Source organism: Cricetulus griseus, chromosome X (assembly GCF_003668045.3).
Source record: "Cricetulus griseus strain 17A/GY chromosome X, alternate assembly CriGri-PICRH-1.0, whole genome shotgun sequence".
Taxonomy (NCBI): domain Eukaryota; kingdom Metazoa; phylum Chordata; class Mammalia; order Rodentia; family Cricetidae; genus Cricetulus; species Cricetulus griseus.
The window spans coordinates 43,389,135-43,410,407 of record NC_048604.1 but is presented as its reverse complement, the minus strand read 5'-3'; the positions used below and the strand labels follow the sequence as shown (position 1 = coordinate 43,410,407).

The window sequence follows — 21,273 nt, the reverse complement described above, 5'->3', positions numbered from 1 at the left end:
GGTGTGGTAAGTCTACAGACCCAGACATGGCCCTCATCACAGCCGAGGCTTGGTTGTCACCACGGCCCTGGATGGTAGCATGGGTCATCCAGATTGCCATGGCCCCAGTGGAAGTGTGACCCTAGAAGACCAACATGGACTCGGGTGTTTGACCAGACCCCAGGCACCCATCCCTTCTTTAGTGGTTACTAAAGCCATAGACAACACAGACTCTGGCTGTTGCAGGGTCATAGACCCAGGCATAGCCCCCAGCAGCAACCCAGGCCCAGATGTCATCATGTCTCCCAGTGGCAGCACAGGCCACTCAGATCAACATGGCCCTGGTGGCAGCATGGCCCTTGGACACCAAAATAGTTACAGGTGGCAATGTAAGTCCTTAAGAATGGATGTTAGAGCCAGGCCCAGGAGCATGGGTCTATAATTCCAGCTACTAGGAGGGCTGAGGCAGGAGGATAGCAAGTTGAAGACCTGCTTATGTTTGAGGACAGCCTTCAGTAGTTAGTGAAATCTTTTAGATATGGTCAGTAGTAGAGTGCTTGTGGAAAGCCATAGGTTTAATGTTTTGAAGGGAGGTGATGGCTAGCCAAACAACCAGTTTGGAATATAGGTTCTTCCAATTAGTAATTAAGTCTGTTCATCAAATGTCTTTATCTCTATGTTCTGTTTTATCATGCACAAAATGACATTAATGATGCTTATCTATCTCATAGGTTTGTTGTAAGAACAAGGTAAGTCAATGTGGTTATTAATAATGCTTACTATATGGCTCACTGAGTGTTTCTATTGCTTTTAGGGCTTACCAATGTTATCTGCTAAGGATCTTCAGAAGTGGTACCTTCCCCCACAACCAAAGTGCTCCTTCACTTCATTTTGATGGGCTCTGTCTCAAGTCCCAATCCTCCATAGGATTCCCTATGCTGTCCCCAGCCTGACCTTTGTAAACCTTGTTCTGACCAAGTCATTCCTATCTGAAAACTGCTGATGACTCTCCATCATCTACAAAATGTAGCTCAGAGTCCTTGGCCTGATAACCATCCTTTTGGATCAGGACTATCTTAGGGTTGACATTGCTGCAACAAAACACCATGACCAAAAAGCAAGTTGAGGAGGAAAGGGTTATTTGGGTTACACTTCCACATTGCTGTTCGTAATCGAAGGAAGTCAGGACAGGAACTCACACAGGGCAGGAACCTGGAGGCAGGAGCTGATGCAGAGACCACAAAGGGGTGCTGCTTACTGGCTTGCTCACCATGGCTTGCTCAGCCTGCTTTCTTATAGAACCCAGGACCTGCCCAAGGTTGGCTTTACCCACAATGGATACCTTATAGACTTGCCTATAGCCTTTTTTTTTGGTTTTTCAAGACAGGGTTTCTCTGTAGCTTTGGAGCCTGTCCTGGAACTTGCTCTGTAGATCAGGCTGGTTTTGAACTCATAGACATCCGCCTGCCTCTGCCTCCCAAGTGCTGGGATTAAAGGCGTGCACCACCAACGCCTGGCTCTATAGCCTATTCTTACGGAAGCATTTTCTCAATTGAGGCTTCCTCCTCTCCAGTGACTCTAGCTTGTGTCAAGTTGACAACATAAACCAGCCAATACAAGAACTGAACTAGCCTTGCTGGGTTTACCTCCTGTCACAACACTGCACATCTCCGCCACATGGAACTTTTCCTTACCATCACCTCCCTAGCGGAGTATAAAGTGCCATGTGCTCCTGATCAGTCCTTCCCAAACCCTCTCCTCCTTTGGCTGCAATGACACCACACTGTCTTGGTTTTCCTCTAATCTCTATGGGTATTCCTTTTCTCCCTTCTTCTTGGGCTTCTCATTTTTCAATTACTTCATAAATGCAAGAGTTTCTTAAAGTTTTACTATATATTCTGTCTGCAAATGATAGCATCCAATTTTAAGCCCCAACTATGTATTTCTTTTTTTGTTTTGTTTTGTTTGAGACAGGGTTTCTCTGTGTAGCTTTGGAGCCTATCCTGGCACTCGCTCTGGAGACCAGGCTGGCCTCGAACTCACAGAGATCAGCCTGCCTCTGCCTCCCGAGTGCTGGGATTAAAGGGGTGTGCCACCAATGACCTGCTGTATTTGGGATTCTTATTTTCACTCCTGACTTCTCTCTTAAGTTTTGATCTCCCAAATCTTGATGGCAAATCTCTAGCAGTCACCTCAACCTTATCATGGTCAAAACTGAATTGATCTCCCCTACCTCAAACCTGCTTCCCTGTTTTGCTCTGAATCTTCAAGGGGCACCACTATTACCCAAGCCTGAAGCTCCTCATTCTCCACATAGATTCCCAAATTGTGCCAACTTGCCTCCTCAGTAACTCTCCATTTGGTTTTTTCTGTTATCACCCTAGTTCTAACCTTCATCGTCTCTAGTGTGAACTCTGCAATAGATTTTTCCCTACTCCCACTCTTCCATGTTTCCAAAACAACTAACAACCTTTCTCTACCTCCAGTGAAAACCTTATAATGGCACAGCCATGCTATAAAAATTTCACTGGTTCCCACTGCCAAGTTAGACAAAAGGACACTGCTTCCTACTATGTACCAGTAATTATGCTATGTATAAGAAATGCAATGTTAAAGATGAAATGCTTCTTGGCTTTAAATCAGAGGATAGATGCATAAAACATATTAGTAACATAAGGCTTGTGACAGATATACTTATAGAGCATTATAGGAACATTAGACAGAAATCCTTCAGGATGACTATGGCTTCTTAAAATCTGTAACCAATTAAGTTAAATTATAATATTATATTTTTGAGCCAGGAGTTGGTGGCGCACGCACTTTAATCTCAGCACTAGGGATGCAGAGGCAGGTGGATCTCTGTGAGTTCGAGATCAGCCTGGTCTACAAGAGATAGTTCCAGGACAGCCTCCAAAGCCACAGGGAAACCCTGTCTCAAAAAAACAAAAAAAAATTATAACATCATATTTTGATAACAATATCTGATTCCTCAAAAACATGTTAACATTGCTTTTCTCCTCATCCTTTACATCCAGCCCTATGGTGGCCAATCCAGGGATGATCAGTGGTGTGGGAACTGGAATCTCAACTGCTGATGAGCTAGAAGCATCCTGTGCATCATTTATCTCTTCTACCTGGTAATGTCACAGCCGGAGCAGCACCTTGTGGCTCCCAAAGCAGCCTTGGACAGGAACGGAAGTGTTCTAAAACCAATGGAGTAAAAAGAAATAAAATCACCACTTGAACGTTTGTAGCCAGAACAGAAAACTTGATACAGATGCAAACATGGCCTCTAGGCAGGAATGACGCACTTCTTGGCCTGTGCTGCTTAAATCCATATGCAATTTCGCCACCTGGTGGCTACTTGGCATTATTTCATTGAGTTGCTCTATGCATTTTGTTCTAAGAACTCTAGCTGTCCTTAGAAAATTCTAGAAGGACACAAAGCCTTTGAGTGAAATGTTAAGTGAGGCATTTAAAGTTAATCATATTCTTACTCATATTTTACAGAGTTTCTTGGGGATAAAAAATGGTAATTATAATTGAGGGTTGAAATTGTTTATTTGTGGAGTTTGTGGAATGACTCAGCTATACTTCCATGTCCATGGACAAAGAAATTGTCTGTTAGGAGCAAAACCGACATGGTCTCACTAAGTGACAAGGATACTCATCCAATAGCTTGCTCATGAACACGGTTCAGTCTCAGCTCTAAGAATTCTGAAGAAGACACAAGAAGAAACCGTACTGTGCATTTTTTATGATTTTTAAATTCTGACTGCTGTTCTGACTCAAATATCTATACATGGCAAGATTATTGTGGCTTACAGAGTTTGATTGCACCCTAAATAGGATAAAACGTATGCACAAAGACCTTCTGAATGACAGAATAACCCTCTCTGAACAGCAGTGACTGACTTGGAGATGTATGTTGGTAATGAAGCATTTGCCAAGCAAGTACTATGAACTGGGTCAATCTTCAGCATGCACGTGCACACACACACACATAAGCACACACATTCAGCAGTCACAATATTAGCAAAAGTGCTGAAATCAACATTTTCAATGTTCTGGAAAATATTGAAATTATCTAATAATCAAGAAAAAATAAACCCACTGATCTTTGTGGCCTTTTACCATTCCTTAGTCCAATACTTCCATCTCCTGGTCAGTCTTGAAAACTTTATAAGCTGTGGAAACTAGATGCTGACACCACTGAATATCTACCTGGAAAAGAAGAAGTACAAGTGTAAATCTCTGTAAGTCAGAAACTGATACGGACTTTTACAATGAATGAAACAAGAGAAACGTGTGGCCCCTCATCACCACATCAATTGGTAGTGGAACTCTCTAACTGATATCTTTGAGTGCTCATTAACAATTCCAACAACAGTACTAGGTATCTATTCTTATTATCAGAAATAATGAAGCACCTGTGGAGGGACCAAAATATTTCCGCTATGGAATATTTTGAGATCCAGCCTTTGGTTTCACTAAACAGGAACACCAGAAAGCTCCGGGCCACTAATGTATTGTTAATGCCAGTAAGGCTACTATAGTTTACCATGGCCTCGGGGTAATTTGCCTCCTAATTTGCATCTCTATGCGCCTAAGCATCTGAATAGGCCTGCACCTAGGCAGGGAGATCAGAGGTGTGTGAGTAACCAGTGAGGATGGAATGTTAGGAAGGTTAGGGGCAAGGGACCAGAGGAGAGAGGAGAATAAGGAGAAATGGTTCCTTCGTGATGATGGCAAGACGGTTAAGAAACAGCAGAGAAGATGGCTAATAAAGAAATGACTCTAATTCTACAACATGGAACTGAGAGCTCTCTAAAGATGACAAGATGCCTGTGTTTGGTCTTTATCGCCGATGGGTTGCTAGGAGCTTCCAGGTCCATATACCCCCACTCAGGCAGAACCTCATGGATGAAGGCTGAGACATGCTGGGTCACGACAAGCACCAACAAAAGCTATTGGTATATACAAATTATAAAATAATTTAAAAGGGAACTGAGGTCCAATGTGGTGGCACATGCCTATAAGTCCAGCACTGGGGAGGAAGAAGCAGGAATTCAGTGCGTTCAGGCCAGCCTGGGCTACACTGAAAGATCTCATATCCAACACACACACACACACACACACAATCTGAATTCTACCACATTAACACATTAAGAGAATGAAATTTCCACACCTGCTATTGGAAGTATTATCATAGTATTTCTTCTCAAATAATGATTAAAAAGTAAGCAAACACCCCCTCCTAAGTTCTAGTAAATATACTTCTAGTGAATAAGCAGTGAGCAAAGAAAATTGAAAAGCTAAATGTCTTCACAAATCTTTAGAGAGCTCTCAGTTCCATGTTGTAGAATTAGAGTCATTTCTTTATTAGCCATCTTCTCTGCTGTTTCTTAACCGTCTTGCCATCATCACGAAGGAACCATTTCTCCTTGTTCTCCTCTCTCCTCTGGTCCCTTGCCCCTAACCTTCCTAACATTCCATCCTCACAGGTTACTCACATATCCCTGAGAGATATGTTTCCATAAGATTCAATCATTCCTACATGACAGTCACTTTTAGGACAAAGTGCTGCAACATCAAAACCTCCCACAAGTTTCTTTTATCTCTTCACACAGATGGTCCATGGGAATAGGTGTGTACTAGGCAAAAGATGAGGACACAGAAGAAATCAGCACCAGACATCATGGGAAATCACTCACTTTTCAACAGGTAGGGGTGTGTGTGTGTGTGTGTGTGTGTGTGTGTGTGTGTGTGTGTGTATGTGTATGTGTGTGTGTGTGTGTGTTTGTGTGCACTGCGTGTGTGCCTGCCTGCCTGCCTCCCTGTCTTGCTGACTGGCCTGTAACATGGTTATTTCACACACTTGAATTCTAAAACCTCCAAGGTATTGTCCATCCAGTTGATGGATCTTCAACTATAAATCCTGGCTTTGGGCCCAAATTCATTTTAATAAAAAAAAACAATCTATGCAAAACAAGCAAATGAATTTACTTAGAATTTTGGTCAAAGCTGAGGAGAAAGAAATTCTCAATTTCTCTGCTTTGTCCCTAGCAGTGGTACAACTTACAGAAAAGATTAAAGCACAGCTGGAGATATAACTTGGCAATAACAGAGTATTTACCTAACAGGCATGAGCCCCTAAATTAAATACGTTACCTTAAAAATTTTAAAAGAAGATAAAGCAAAAATCAGGAACTATGCAAGTGAAGATTTAGCCATAGGCCCCAGGGGCCTCCAGGTACCTGAAGAGGAAAGTATAGGTCTTTCCCCTAATGCCAAATTCCAGAGCTCTTCTACAGGGACTTTTTCACTCCCAATCTTGCATTTCCTGGGAGGTTGTCAGCTCTTAAAGCAGGGCTTCACCCTCAGTAACTTCCTGGCCCCCTAGACATAGGCAGAACAGACCTACCTAGGCCAGTTTGGATGTTCTGGATTTGTTCTTTTGTTGTTGTTGCTGTTTTTTGTTTGGCTTATTTGTTTATATCTTTTCATTTAGAGCTGGGTTTAATCTGTTTTGTAATCTGTCTGGGGAGAGATTTGGCAAGGAGCCGATGGAAGTCTATAATTAATGAAATGTGTCTTGGCCATTTTCAGGTTGGTGGGAGGGTTTCAAGGGTGTGTGTAACTGTGGGCTGCCTCTTTCCAGGAAACTGTTTAAGGCAAATCTGTGAAAGGAGACTTCAAATAAAGATCAGCTGCAATTGCATTTCTGAGCCCATGTCCTTGAATTAAATAAATGACTATATCTTCAGAGGAGAGTTTTTCTGTAGGTAGGAAAAACATTGCCTACCACACTTCTCTATTCTTCCTTCTTATAATTAATCTTTCTCTGTCAATTATTCTGTCACAAATGTAGTTTTCTACATAATTTGCCAGAAATTAGAAACACCCCTTTCATCTTGTTGATAACCCAAGAGGGAAGAAGTGTCCCACTGTAAATGACTACCACTTGAATATAACTCAGAAAGGGATTTTAATTGAAAATGGATAATTTGTCATCTTAAACTTGTATGATACAGGCAACCCTGAAGGAAAACTCCCTTGCTTAATTTAAGATGATCTTTGTTCCATCATCCAAGCATATACCCAAGGACATCACCAACAATTCCATTTTAGTACAGGCAAACAAAATACCAATAACTGAGAAAAGAGACCTAAAATATCATTGGAGAAAAACATGACACTGGTTTCCACAATTGTTTTGGGGGGAAAGATTTAACCAAAACAAAGTAAAGAGACAACAATGTCCAGGCAGGAAGAAGTGTCTGCAAACCACACACCAAATAAGAGGCTGGTGCTAAAAATCTATAAAGAACTCAGTTGAAGGAAAACAAATGACCCAATTTTAAAGTGAATAGCCCGTAACAGATAATTCTTGAAGAAAGGCATACATACATGTAGCCAATAGACTTATGAAGAATTGCCCCATAAATGATCTATATCTCCCTGGGACACTGGTTAATTATTAAAATCAGTTAAAATTATCACTGCTGATGCTGATTTGCTTTTGTAGTTTTCTTACCTTTTTTTTTAGAGGTCTTGCTATTTGGTTCAGGCTGGCCTGGAACTTGCTATGTACCCCTGGCTGTTCTGGACTTTATGAACCTATTGTTGTCGGCCACATGAGTGCTGTGATGGGGGGGAGGAAGGTATCACACCAGGTTATAGTAAGTTCTTATAATTATTCTAATAATTATTCCTTCTGATGTTCACTTCCCTTTGATATGCAAAGAAATTGATGGCAAGACCATTGATTCTTTAACTAGAAGTTGTTGAACTCCTTTTCTCCTGTCTTCCCTTGCTTGCCCTAAGGGAAAGCTTGATGCCTTATGCCTGCTAGGCTATATACCAGTATTGCTATTTTTGAATACTCCACAAATGCACCGAAGAAACCACACGGTTATTCTAGGTGCTTGCTCTGGCTTCTGACGATGTAGCGTCAGCCAAGATAGTTTTTTAAGGGGTGGACCTTTTGTTGTCACAAGTGTCAGCCTGTGACATGATGCGTGACTTCCCATGATGAGTGATCTCCCTTTTCCTCTGGTACTGATTTATCCTCTCGACACTAGTGTTCTGCCTAATGCACACCTAGTTCCACAGACTGTCTATGTGAGGAGATACAGCAAACTCATGAGAATTTTTGACTTGCAGTGAACTAGGTGGTTCAGGATCCTTACCACCTTTTCAAGGAGAAGCACTCCCCCTGGTGGCCTAGCTAGGGACTGTGTGACTAGTGTTAAAGACAGGAGGTATCAGGACAAGACTCTGCCTAGGAAGCAAGGAATTCCACAGCCCTTGGCAGCAGCCTGCATTGCAGTTTTTCAGCAGGTCTATGTATTGGCATTACTCAGACCCTCACATTGGCCAGTGTTCCAGTTTGAGGCTTACAGTTTCTGAGGCTTGACAGCTCTCTGGAACTCTTTTAACAACCAGCGCCTTCTGCCGTCTTCAGCCTCAGCTCCCCAACCTCCCCACTCCCATAACCCACTCCTCCCTGCCTTTTTAAAATCTTAAGCTGACCATCCTTTAGCTGTCATGTACCACCTTTGTGACTTGGCCTGACCACCTGATGGACCTCCATCTTCAGCTATCAAGCAGCGGGCCACCTTGGCACACTGACAGCAGCAGCTTCTAACCAGCTATTCCTGAAGTTGCTGCTCTGCTGCTTCTTTCTTGTTACCAGTGCAGTCCCACGTTGCAGTCAGATTTTTCTTTGGGCCACCAGCTCACAAATAATGACATGAAGACTTCTTATTAAGTATGAAAGCTTGACCATAGCTTTGGCTTTTTTCTAACTAGTTCTCTTTTTTTTTAAAGATTTTATTTATTTATTATGTATACAACATTCTGCTTCCATGTATATCTGCACACCAGAAGAGGGCACCAGATCTCATTACAGATGGTTGTGAGCCACCATGTGGTTGCTGGGAATTGAAGTCAGGACCCCTGGAAGAGCAGTCAGTGCTCTTAACCTCTGAGCCATCTCTCCAGCCCCTAACTAGTTCTTATAACTTAATTAGCCCTTATTTTTAATCTACATTCTGCCACATTGCTTGTACCTCTCTTCCATACTGCATGCCGGGCTTTCCTGCTTCCTTTGAGCCCGACTGGTGAATCTGCCTTTCTTCTTCTCAGAGTTCTCTCTCTACCAGAAGTGCTGCCTAGCTATTTCCAGCTCAGTTTTTTTTATTACACCAGTAACAGCAATACATCTTCATAAAGTGTACAGATATCCCACAACACCACGTTATTATAAGCAGACTACAAATACTCCCCTGGGGAATGCTTTTTATTAGCTCTGTTATAACACCAGGAAAAGCAGGTCAAGAGACTATCTCCAAGCTGAGTCATTAGGAGAACCAAAAAGCTGGCTTATATGGTCCAAAGAGGGATGATTTCTCCAATCATAGCAAACTACACACCCAAATGAAGATTTGTTTGTTTGCATCTATGCGTTGGAATGGTTATCATCAAACAAGATGAGAGGCTAGAGCCGTAGCACAATGACAGAGTGCTTGGCCAGCATGTCAAGACCCTGAGTTTTATCAGTAATGTAAAAAGGGCTGCTGAGATGGCTCAGTGAGTAAAGGTATCTACCACCAAGCCTGACAACATGAGTTCAGTCCTCACGACCCACATGGTGGAAAGGGAGAACCAACTCCTGCATGTCATCTTCTGACTTCCATATGGCTGCTATGACACAAACGATGCATGCACACACACACACACACACACACACACACACACACACACACACACACACACACACACACACAATAAATAAATTAGCAAACAAAAAGTTGAGTATTGGGAAAGATGTGGATTATTAGTGAACGTGTATTATTAGTGAGAATATCAATTTGTAGTTTCATTATGGAAAACTGCATGCACTTGCTAAAAGTTACAAATACAAGAACCACACAATGCTTCAAACCTACCATATAATGCATCAAATTTAAAGTTTGTCTCATCAAGGACCTCTACTGTTCGGTAAGTGTTCTACCACTGACTGCACCCCCACCCCACTTTTTCTACACTCAAATTTGAAATCAGGGGGCTGGAGAGATGGCTCAGTGGTTAAGAGCACCAACTGCTCTTCCAGAGGTCCTGAGTTCAATTCCCAGTAACCACATGGTGGCTCACAACCATCCGTTATGAGATCTGGTGCCCTCTTCTGGTGTGCAGATATACATGGAAGCAGAATGTTGTATACATAATAAATAAATAAAATCTTTTAAACATTTTTGAAATCAGTATATGGAAGAGATACATACATCCCCATACTCATTGGCTACCACATTAGCCAACTTTAGTGGCCACTAACAGACAGATAAAATGGGGCACATCTACAGGATGAAACACTTTTTCCTTATAAAAAGTTCTTTCCCTTTTAACAATACAGATGAAAGCCGGCATGAAATGTGACAGGCCTTTAAAGAACAACAGACAGTGGGTTGGGAGAGGTGCCTCAGTAGTTAATAGCACTTGCTGCTCTTTAGAGGACCAGAGTTCAGTCCCTAACATCCACATCAGGTGGCTCACAACCACCTATAACTCCAGCTCCAGGGGATCTAATACCCACTCCTGGCGTTTGTATGCATCTGCATACATCACACACATGCACAACACACACACACACACACACACACACACACACACACACACACACACACACACCTTTAAAAGCAGAGCAACAAATACTACATAATATATTAGGAATCTACTATCATGTTCTTGGAAACAGATGAAGAATGGTGGTGACATTTATTTATAAAAATTACATAAAAGCAAGCAAACAAAAACCAAAGGCCTCTGCTGGAGAGTGATAAAAAATAGGAAGATGGTAGTCAAAATGTGGGAAGACAGACATATAAGAGGAATAAGTTTTGAGACCTATTGCTTAGCATAGGAACAATACTTAACAACATATTATGCATTTCAAAATTGCTAGCAGCAGGCAGGAAAGATGGCCCAGAGGTTAAAACCACTAACTGATCTTCCAGAGGTCCTGAGTTCAATTCCCAGAAACTACATGGTGGCTCACAAATATCTGTAATAAGATCTGGTGCCCCCTTCTGGCCTGCAGGCAGACATGCAGGCAGAGCACTGTATACACAATAAATAAATAAAATCTTTAAAAAAAAACAGAAACAAACAAAAAAATTGCTGGCAGTACACCACAAATGTTCCCACCATAGAACTGTATTCCAGGTGACTGTCACATTAATTACCTTAATTTATTATTCAGATTTGCATGCAGAAATCCAAATGACACTTTCCGACCAATAGCTGTGTGTGTGTGGTTTGCGGATAAAATAACACAACTAAAATCAACAAGATATTTTTATGCAGTATGTAAAAAAATAAATAAAAGCAAACAAGCAAGCAAACAAAAAAACCTATTTGATTAAATACCTATGATTTAGTTCAGAGCCGACCACTGAGGATACACCTAGCCTTTCTTACAAATGCAATGTTGCAAAATGCCCCAGGAATTGGCATTCTCCATGAAATTCCATGCTAGAGTGAAAAAGGCTAACTTCAAGATCCCTGGACGCTGGTGCCAGGAGAAAATGCAACTTCCCAGGACCAGTAACTTGATACAAAGCTAAATCCAGAGATGCTGTAAAACTGCCATGTGTATGCCAGAGAAAGACAGGTGAGTTTTCTACACCCTGTATTTTTAGTTTTTAAAAAACCTGTAAATATCTTCATTTTTCTACATATTTTCATTTTCGAGATTGATTTGTGTAGTCATTTGTATGTGTATAAGTGTTGTGTGTACATGCATGTCTGTGCACAATATGTGTGCCTGGAGAAGGTCAGAAGAGGAGATCAGATCCACCGGAACTGGAGTTACAGGTGGTTGTGGGGCATTATGTGGGAGCTGGGAATCATATTTAGTCCTCTTCTAGAGCAACTAGTGCTCTTAACTGCTGAGACATCTCTCCAGCCCCTTTCTTTACTTCTTTTTTTATTTGAATTAGAAACAAGATTGTTTTACATGTCAATCCCAGTTCCCTCTGCCTCCCCTCCTCCCCTGTCACCCACTAACACCCTACCTATCACATACCCTTTCTGCTCCCCAGGGAGGGTGAAGCCTTCCAGGAGGGTCTTCAGAGTCTGTCATATCCTTTGGGATAGGGTGGCTCAGGGAGTATCCCTGTATGTGGATTGTGCTCCCAAAGTCCACACCTATGCTAAGGATAAGTACTGATTTACTACAAGAGGCCCCATAGATTTCCAAGGTCTCCTCACTGACACCCATGTTCCTGGGGTCTGGATCAGTTCCATGCTGGTTTCCCAGATACCAGTCTGGGGACCAAGAGCTCCCCGTTGTTCAGGTCAGATGTTTCTGTGGGTTTCACCAGCCTGGTCTGGGACCCCTTTGCCTATCACTTGTTCTTCTCTACAACTGGATTCCAGTTCAGTTCAGTGTTTAGCTGTGGGTGTCTGCTTCTACTTCCACCAGCTGCTGGATGAAGGCTATAGGATGGCATATAAGTCAGTCATCAATCTCATTATCAGGAGAGGGCATTTAAGGTAGCCTCTCCTCTGTTGCTTAGATTGTTATTTGGTGTTATCGTTGTAGATCTCCAGACATTTCCCTAGTGCCTGATTTCTCTGTAAACCTAAAATGTCTCCCTCTATTATGGTATCTCCTTTCTTGTTTTCTTCTATTCTTCCCCCAACTCCAGCTTTCTGCTCCCTCATGTCCTCCTCACCCCTCCTCTTCTCCCCTTCGAATTCTCCTGGCTCCCTTCCCCCTCCCCCATGCTCCCAATTTGCTCAAGAGATCTTGTCCCTTTTCCCTTCTCCAGGGGACCATGTATGTCTCTCTTAGGGTTCTCCTTGTTTACCAGCTTCTCTGGCATTGTGGACATCTGACAGAAGGCTAATCTCCAAAATATACAAAGAACTCAAGAATCGAGTTTCCAAAACACCAAACAATCCAATTAAAAACTGGTATACACAACTAAATAGAGAATTCTCAATAGAGGAATCTAAAATGGCTGAAAGACACATAAGAAAGTGTTCAACATCCTTAGCCATCAGGGAAATGCAAATCAAAACAACTCTGAGATACCATCTTACACTGGCCAGAATGGCTAAAATAAAAAACACCAATGACAGTTTATGCTGGAGAGGATGTGGAGAAAGGGGAACCTTCTCACCACTGCTGGTGGGGGTGCCAACTTGTACAGCCACTTTGGAAATCAGTATGGCGACTCCTCAGGAAAATGGGAATCAGTCTACCACAAGATCCAGCAATTCCACTCTTAGGCATGTACCCAAAAGAAGCACATTCATACAACAAGGACATCTGTTCAACTGTGTTCATAGCAGCACTATTTGTAATAGACAGAACCTGGAAGCAGCCTAGATGCCCCTCAACTGAAGAATGGATAGAGAAAATGTGGTACATTTACACAATGGAGTACTACTCAGTGGAAAAAAAAAAAACAATGGAATCTTGAAATTTGCAGGAAAATGGATGGAACTAGAAGCAACCATTCTGAGTGAGGTAACCCAATCACAAAAAGACAAATGTGGTATGTACTCACTCATATGTGTATTTTAGACATAGAGTAAAGGAATACCAGCCTACAACCCTTTCTTTACTTCTTAATGTGGGCACACATTCAGTCTTTTATTGTTTTCTGAGACAGGGTCCTGTGCAGCCCCTCCTTGCCTCCACCTTCTGAGTACCTTCCATTTACACAGTTCTGGGAATGGGAATACTCAGGGCTTCATGCATGCTAAGCAAGATCTCTACCAACGGAGAGCTACATCCCCAGCCTTCTAGCTTAGTTTTCTTACATCAGCTGGGCAGTGGTGCCACACGCCTTTAATTCCAGCACAAGTGAGGCAGAGGCAGGTGGATCTCTGTGAGTTTGAAACCAGCTTGGTCTACAAATCAAGTTCCAGGACAGCCAGAGCTGTTACACAGAGAAACCCTGTCTAAAAACAAACAACAAACAAAAATTTGTCTTATGTCATTTTTACTTAGACCGTCTAATTATAGCCCATGAGCCAACATAGTAACCTATGGTATTTGCAACTTAAATTCAGGGCCCATCACAGGACAACAAGAAGTAACTCCATGGATAGAAACCAGTGTCAATGCAAAAGTACAACACTTGTGTCATGGGGAGTAAGAGACAGTTTATTCTGGAGTCAAGTTTGAGTGATCATGACCCAGGAGCATTGGCTCAGGTTGCCCTGAATACCATGTTCCAATATGATAGGTTACAAAGTTATTTTAATGATAAAACAAATCAAAGTCACAGATCAAGGTAATTTTCAGGTAGACAGGCTAAAGTAAGGTGGAAAAATCTATCATATGCCTCAGATGCTATGTGATGACATTATTAGCCTTTGAATTGGTGGAAGCTAATGGTCTGTTAGGAAATCCTAAAAGGATTTACCTAAAATTAATGAAGCTGTTAGGCCTAAAACAGACATGGACAATAAATGGCTACTAAAGAGGCTAAAAACAGGGCATGGTGGCGCACACCTTTAATACCAGAATTCAGGAGGCTGAGGCAGATGGATCTCTATAAGTTCGAGGCCAGCCTGGTCTGCAGTGAGTTCCAGGACAGCTAGAGCTACACAGAGAGACCCTGTCTCAAAAACCAAAACCAAAACAAACAATAAGAGGCCAAATAGTCCAGGAAAATTTGGCTCCACATCTGCACCACTCTAACTCTCCAAAAAGCAATCAATCAGCCTTGTAGAATCTTTAACAAGGGTTCAGACTTTTTCTAAGAACTTCAATTTGTGTTTTTTATTTTGTTTTTTTGAGACAGGGTTTCTCTGTGGCTTTGGAGGCTGTCCTGGAACTAGCTCTTGTAGACTGGCCTCAAACTCACAGAGATCCGCCTACCTCTGCCTCCCTCAATCTGTATTTTAATAACTCATCCAGATGATTCAGACACACAGAAGTTTGAGAACCACTCCTTTAGGTTGTCTGCTATCAGGTTGCTTCTCTGGTTAACTCAGCAGGTTTAGGTGATTCCAAATCACTAGAAGATTGCTTGCTGGTAAGTGCACAGTTTCCCTGATGGGAATTAAGCTTGCAACACCAAATAATTAGCACAGAGAAGTATTACATGTATTCTGACTTGTGAGGTGGTGAGCCCTGCATCAATGTCCTCATGTGAAATCACAGGCTCCATAGCTAAATGGAGCATTTGCCCTGGGTTAAGACTCATTCTCAAAGATGGTCCCACTGTTGCATGGGAAAATGATATGACCACCAACTAACTACTTTAGGCCTTAAGTGGTACTTAGTCCTCCAACAAGTGGCATCTGGAGACAACCCCAGGAAGAAACATGCCAGGAGGATATTTTGTGCATTTTACCCTCCAAAGCTTCCTCCTTCTTTCCCTCGAGCTTCCTATCCTTCCATCTTCACACGTGCGTGTGTGCGTGTGTGTGTGTTTGAGACAGGGTCTTACTATGGAGCCCTGGCTAGTACTCACTATGAAACAAAGGATGATCTCCCACTCTTGCGACTCCCTCCTACATCAGCCTCCCAATAAAGGGCTTATCTTTAAAACATTCCTTTTAAACTCTCTGTGGGGCTGGAGAGATGGCTCAGTGGTTAAGAGCACTGGCTGCTCTTCCAGAGGTCCTGAGTCCCATTATGAGATCTGGTGCCCTCTTCTAGCATGCAGGTGTACATGCAGGCAGAACGATGTATAAATAATAAATAAATAAATCTTAAAAACAAACGAAACTCTGTGTGTATGTGTGTGGAAGACAGCGCCTGGACATGGAGGCCAGGGAATTTTGGATGTCCTGCTCACCACTATGGACAAAATTTGCTTTAAATGGAGTGACTCACTGAACCTGTTGCTAGGCTGGCTGGCAACAAGTCCCATGGATCGTCCTGTCTGGGATATCACTTCCAGCCTTTTATGTGGGTGTTAGGGATTTGAATGAGAGCCCTCATGTTTGCCCACCCATAATTCTTATCCCCTAAGGCTCAGGTGGAAGAAATTCAAAGTGACAGAATTGATGTTATAAAGTACTTAGTAATAGATTTGCTCGGGAGACATTAAAGTCACATGAAGTAGAACTTGTCTAAGGGAGTGCTGCCTCCAAAACACCACAAAGTAGTGCGCTAACCAGGCCTGTTTGAAATAAGCAAAGTTACCATAGTAGGGCGTACATTTCTGTTCACCAGGATTGATCAGACATTAGGTCCACCCCCCAAAAAAAAACATGGTCCCAACAGGCATCTTGAGGGGGCAGGACAGGGTCACAAAAACCATTAAGTCCTGGGTTGTAATTAGGTGCCCTGTGCTCTTAACAGGAAAAGCATAACTCAGCCAGGTGGGCAAGATGAACCTGAATAACAACTATTCAAAAACTACTATTCAAAAAGTACAGAACAACACTACTGTACTTAAAAACAATTCTGGCAGCATCTGTGCTATATAAATCTTTCTAAGTGGCCAGACTTGCAGTCTCCTCATCTTACACAGTTCAAAATGTAACCTGGGTCCTGGACATAAAAGAAATCTAAAGATTACACAGAATGTAAAGCAAATAAGCCTAAGTTGTACAAAAGTTAATAAAGTCTTCTATTGAAGGTCTGCTGTTCTTTGGGCATTAACAACAGCTAGCCAGACTTTCCCTTTATTACTCTCTAAGTGGGCAGAGTGATTTCTCACTGTGAAGGCGTATTATTTTAGTAACAAGCTAACTCCCCAAATCCTCCTTAAAGTATCTTAAAGCTCCACTCAAACCCATTCCCAGAGCAGCTTGGTGTCTGCAGTAGGTCGGTCTTTCTCCTTTTTTTGTGGTAGGTTGTTTTCTAACAGAAAACAGATCACTTCATCTTCTAAACTTTGTTTGTGCCTAAGCTCCAAATCTGATGGCAACTAGCAGACCAAAGAATAAAGAGCCACAAAAAGTGATACTAAGGAAAAAACAAACAAACAAACAAACAAACAAACAAACAAAAAAACACTTTCCACCAGTAGTAGCCGGGGTCTGAAACAAAAGGCCTAAGACCATGCACGAAATTCATCCCAGTGAGATCCCAGGAGTTTAGATTCTGGCCGACAACAACCTTCCCCAGCAGCTCACATTCCTTACACCAGTTCGCTGTCCTCCTCCCACAAAAAAAAAAAAAAAAAAAAAAAAACAAAAAAAAAAAAAAAAAAACCTTAAAGATGCTCCGTATCCAAGCACCGGAAACAGTAACAGTAATAGTACTGAGGGAGCATCATCAATAGTCACCGAGTTAGACCCGGCTCTTACTTCCTCCTCTTATGGTCCTCCTCAATTTGCCTCCCCTCCCTACCGGTCCTTAGTTGGACGCAGCAGCGATGGCACTGGCCTCACCAACCCCGACCCCTCTCCGACGGCTTCAGAGAAGCTCGCCACAAATTAGAAGTATGCTTCAGACACAACTTGAAGGAGCCACCTCCCGCTTCTCCAACCACCTCAGAAACTCTTAAGTTTGTCCCTGGGAGCTCCTGGGCGTTAGTGAGCCAACTCGTTCTTGCACCCTGGCATCTTTTATGCTAAACCAAAATGCTGGGCCTGCCCCTTTTTCGTCTTTTGAAACCTCACCACACACACACACTACCACCAACTTGTGTTCAAGGTTGATCTGGAAGCTTTTCGATCATTCTGATGTGAGAATTAATTTTCTTACATGAACAGTTTATTGTGATTCATTTAAGATGCTGGACCAATTCTTATTACCAATGTGTCATTTTTGATGTGGTCATGTTGAATCTGTAAATTTCTATTCTCTGTCATTTTTGTATCTCAGAACCAATTCTCCCTGCATGCCTGAAGCACAGGGCCTTTTTGAAACCATAATTTCTAGGTTGGACATTTCACTCATTTTTTTAAACCATGTCTAAACCATGACATCTTGAGCAAAAAGCTGAAGCATGCTAGTCCATTGCTTCCTCTTCTGGAGTGTAGACATACTAGCAATACACTCCAATGCACTAATGGAAAAAGCAATGTGCTGAACTAGAAATTATTATTTATGAAATTGACAGTATTATCTTTTCACAGAATTTACTGTTGGAGTAAATAATAAATGATAGCAGCTAAATAAGGAGTTGTAGATGATAGCACAGTGCTTATACATTCAGTTTTCATGTAATCCCTAATAACATTTTGGTGATTGTTACATATCCTCCTCCCAGTTCTTGTTTATGTTTTGGTGGTAGTTTAAAGTCAGCTAGACCTCCTGTGCCCACCTCCTTGTCAAAACATTGGGACTTCCTCACAGGCTTGCTCTTTGCACTATAATAATAAACTTGGTTATCCACACAATGGTTTGCCAATATTAATATTACTTTATTTTCTACTTAGACTCCACAAATCTCTGATCTTAACCAACATACTCAGTTAAGGAAATGAAGAAATGCTTCAAAGATTTTGTGATAAAAGCAGGTCTGATTATCCAAAATGAATACACTGGGTAACTTCCCCTTCCAATAGTCCCACAACTGTCCACTTCTGTTCATTCTGTAGTCTCTGGACCAAAAAAGACCACTCAGCGAGAACAAAAATAAAAACCTTCTCTACTAGTCTATCTTAGAGAAAACACTTTCCACCTTGTTGATTTTAGTCCACTCTTTTTATTAATTCAGCGTCTTACTTGTTTGGTTTCCCACTGACTGAAATACAGTGGTGTAAAACCTTCTACTTGTTTTGGACTCGGGTCTGTGCTTCTAGAGCTGGGACAGAGCTGGGTGTGGGTGTACAGGACTTTAATCCCAGTACTTGGGAGGCAGAAGGCCAACTATGAGTTATGAGACAAACCTGTCTCCATAGCCAATTTCAAGTCATTCAGGACTACACAGTGGGACTCTTTTCTCCAAGGAAAAAGGAGTTGACACAAAGTACAACATTTACAGATACCTCCTACATGAAGCAAGGCTTTTAGAGAAATGCAAGTACTTCATGTTCTCACCTTTGTGTAATCTAAATCCGTTACAGTGACAGACAGAAAATAAGAGTGGTGGGGACTGGGAACTGGAAGTTAGGGGGAGTGGAGAGATGGTTAAAATATGAAAAGTGTCATTTAGGAGTGATGATTTTTTTAAATCATTTTTATTTTTATTTTTGAGTGTGTATGGGTGTTTGACTACCTGTACATCTGTGCAGCCCATGTGTACCTGGTGCCCGCAAAGGCCAGAAGAGAGCATTGGATTTCTTTCGAATGGAATTACAGACAGTTGTGAACTGCCTTGTGGATGCTGGGAATTGAACCTGAGTTCAATTCTGTAAGAGCAGCCAGTTCTCTAAGCTGCTGAGCTATCTCTCCAGCCCTAGGGGAATGAATTTTTAGATCTCTCATCAGCATGATAACTATGGTAATAAGAGGTTATTGGACTTTGTAAATTACTATGAGTATATTTCTAATGTTCATATCAGATAAACTAAGTGTGTAAGGTAATGGTTATATTAATTTGCTTGACTGAATCATTCTGAGAGAAGTTTAAAATCACAGAAAAAGTGGAGTTATCTAACAAGGGAAGAAGCACCTCACCCCAGAATCCAAGAATAAGAAACTTCAACACAACTGAGGAAATTTAAGTTACCTGCAAAAATAATGCCCCTTTACCCAAAGACATCTTAAATGATGTTGGTAAAAACAAATGAACTGTTTACTCAAAGCTTTAATGTCTGTGATCTTGAATTTATCTATATTAGCCTTTGTCACTGTGAATCCTGAACACTACAACTGATAAAGCACCTTAACAATTACATTTAGAAAAGGAAGTTATTTAAGTAAAATAAGTATAAGTAAACCAGCTCTCACTTTTTCTTATGTAATTTTAAGCCTACCTTTTTTTTTTTTTTTTTTGGTTTTTCGAGACAGGGTTTCTCTGTGGCTTTGGAGACTGTCCTGGAACTCTTGTAGACCAGGCTGGTCTAGAACTCACAGAGATCTGCCTTCCTCCTCTGCCTACCGAGTTCTGGGACTAAAGGCGTGCTCCACCACCACCTGGCAAGCCTAACTTTTTAATGTTGCTTAATCCTTTAACCCATTATAAATTATATCCCCTGAGAAGTCTAAAAGACACAAAACCATGTACATCTATCTGGTGATAAGAGTCCCAGGGGAAGAGGAAGGAGACAAGAGAGGTTACTAGGTGGTAATATGGAAATAGGTTGTGTATTATATATGAAAATGTCATGAGACCCACTGATCTATAGAATTAATATATGCTAATAAAAACAGTGTACCTCTCCATCCTGAGATGCTCACAACCATGTCTTATGTATATAACCGCCCTTAATGCCCATATTAAATGTGCAGTGTATGCTACTTAATATCCCTACTTCATAAGCTCCCTAACATGCTTCCCTAAAGCTCATCCTGAATAGTTTTCAGTGGCATAATCAAGTATCTGGGATGAATCTCACTGCCTAAGTTGACAATTCCACATTATGTACATGTAACATAACATCACTTTGAACATCATTAACATACGTGTTAACATTCATGGAGATACAAATAGAAGTAAATGAAAAGTTTTTTATGCAGTGAGCAACAAAATCCATCTGCCTTTGTCTCTGTGCTAATTTCACTCAGATCTCACCACTGGCAATGTGCCTAAGCATCCACAGAGATGTCCTTCAGTAAGGAATCCCCAAAAATGCCAGACTTGTCAGTGAAATTATCCACAGCAAGAATCCTCCTGCTTCGCACCAGGAGAAAGCCTGTTTGGTAACCTGAGTCTACAACAGTATAAAAAGCCATGGGAAATTCCAGGGACATGAAATGGCAAAGAAGGGGCTGAAGAGATGACTCAGTAGTTAAAAGCACTTGTTGATCTTCCAGAGGCCTAGTACCCACATGGTGGATTACAACTGTCCTGTCTGTAACTTCAGTTATAGGGGAGCTGACTCCCTGTTTCAGCTGCCAGGGGAATAAACCAAGCACACCACAAGGTATACAGACATAGATATAGACAAAATACCCATACACATAAAATTGCTTTTTAAAAGAATTACGGCTGCATGTAGTAGAATCATATTTATCACCCTGTACAAAACTCAACTCCAAGTGGATCAAAGACCTCAACATAAGCCCAGATACACTAAACCTGATAAAAGAGAAAGTGGGGAACAGCCTTGAACTCACTGAAACAGGAAGAGATTTTCTGAACAGAACACTGATAGTGCAGGCACTAAAATCAACAATTAATAAATGGGACTTCATGAAACTGAGAAGCTTCTGTAAGGCAACAGAACACTGTCAATGGGACAAAGCAGCAGCCTAAAAAA

At 41.6% G+C, this 21,273-nt stretch overlaps 1 protein-coding gene across 15 annotated transcripts in view; it reads right to left on the bottom strand.

The window, feature by feature from the left end:
• Positions 1 to 1,850: 1,850 nt before the first annotated feature.
• LOC103159742 overlaps positions 1,851 to 21,273 on the bottom strand; it is a 34,643-nt gene continuing 15,220 nt past the window's right edge. For 12 of the 15 annotated variants that reach the window (XR_004771406.1, XR_003488250.2, XR_004771407.1 and 9 more), the window contains 2 exons: positions 4,114 to 4,203; positions 1,851 to 3,182 (listed from right to left, as the gene is read on the bottom strand). The gene's annotated coding sequence lies outside the window, so the exon portion shown is untranslated. Of the gene's footprint in view, positions 3,183 to 4,093; positions 4,204 to 21,273 lie in introns of all 15 variants that reach the window. The other 3 variants (XR_004771409.1, XR_003488247.2, XM_035449951.1) reach the window with 1 other exon arrangement.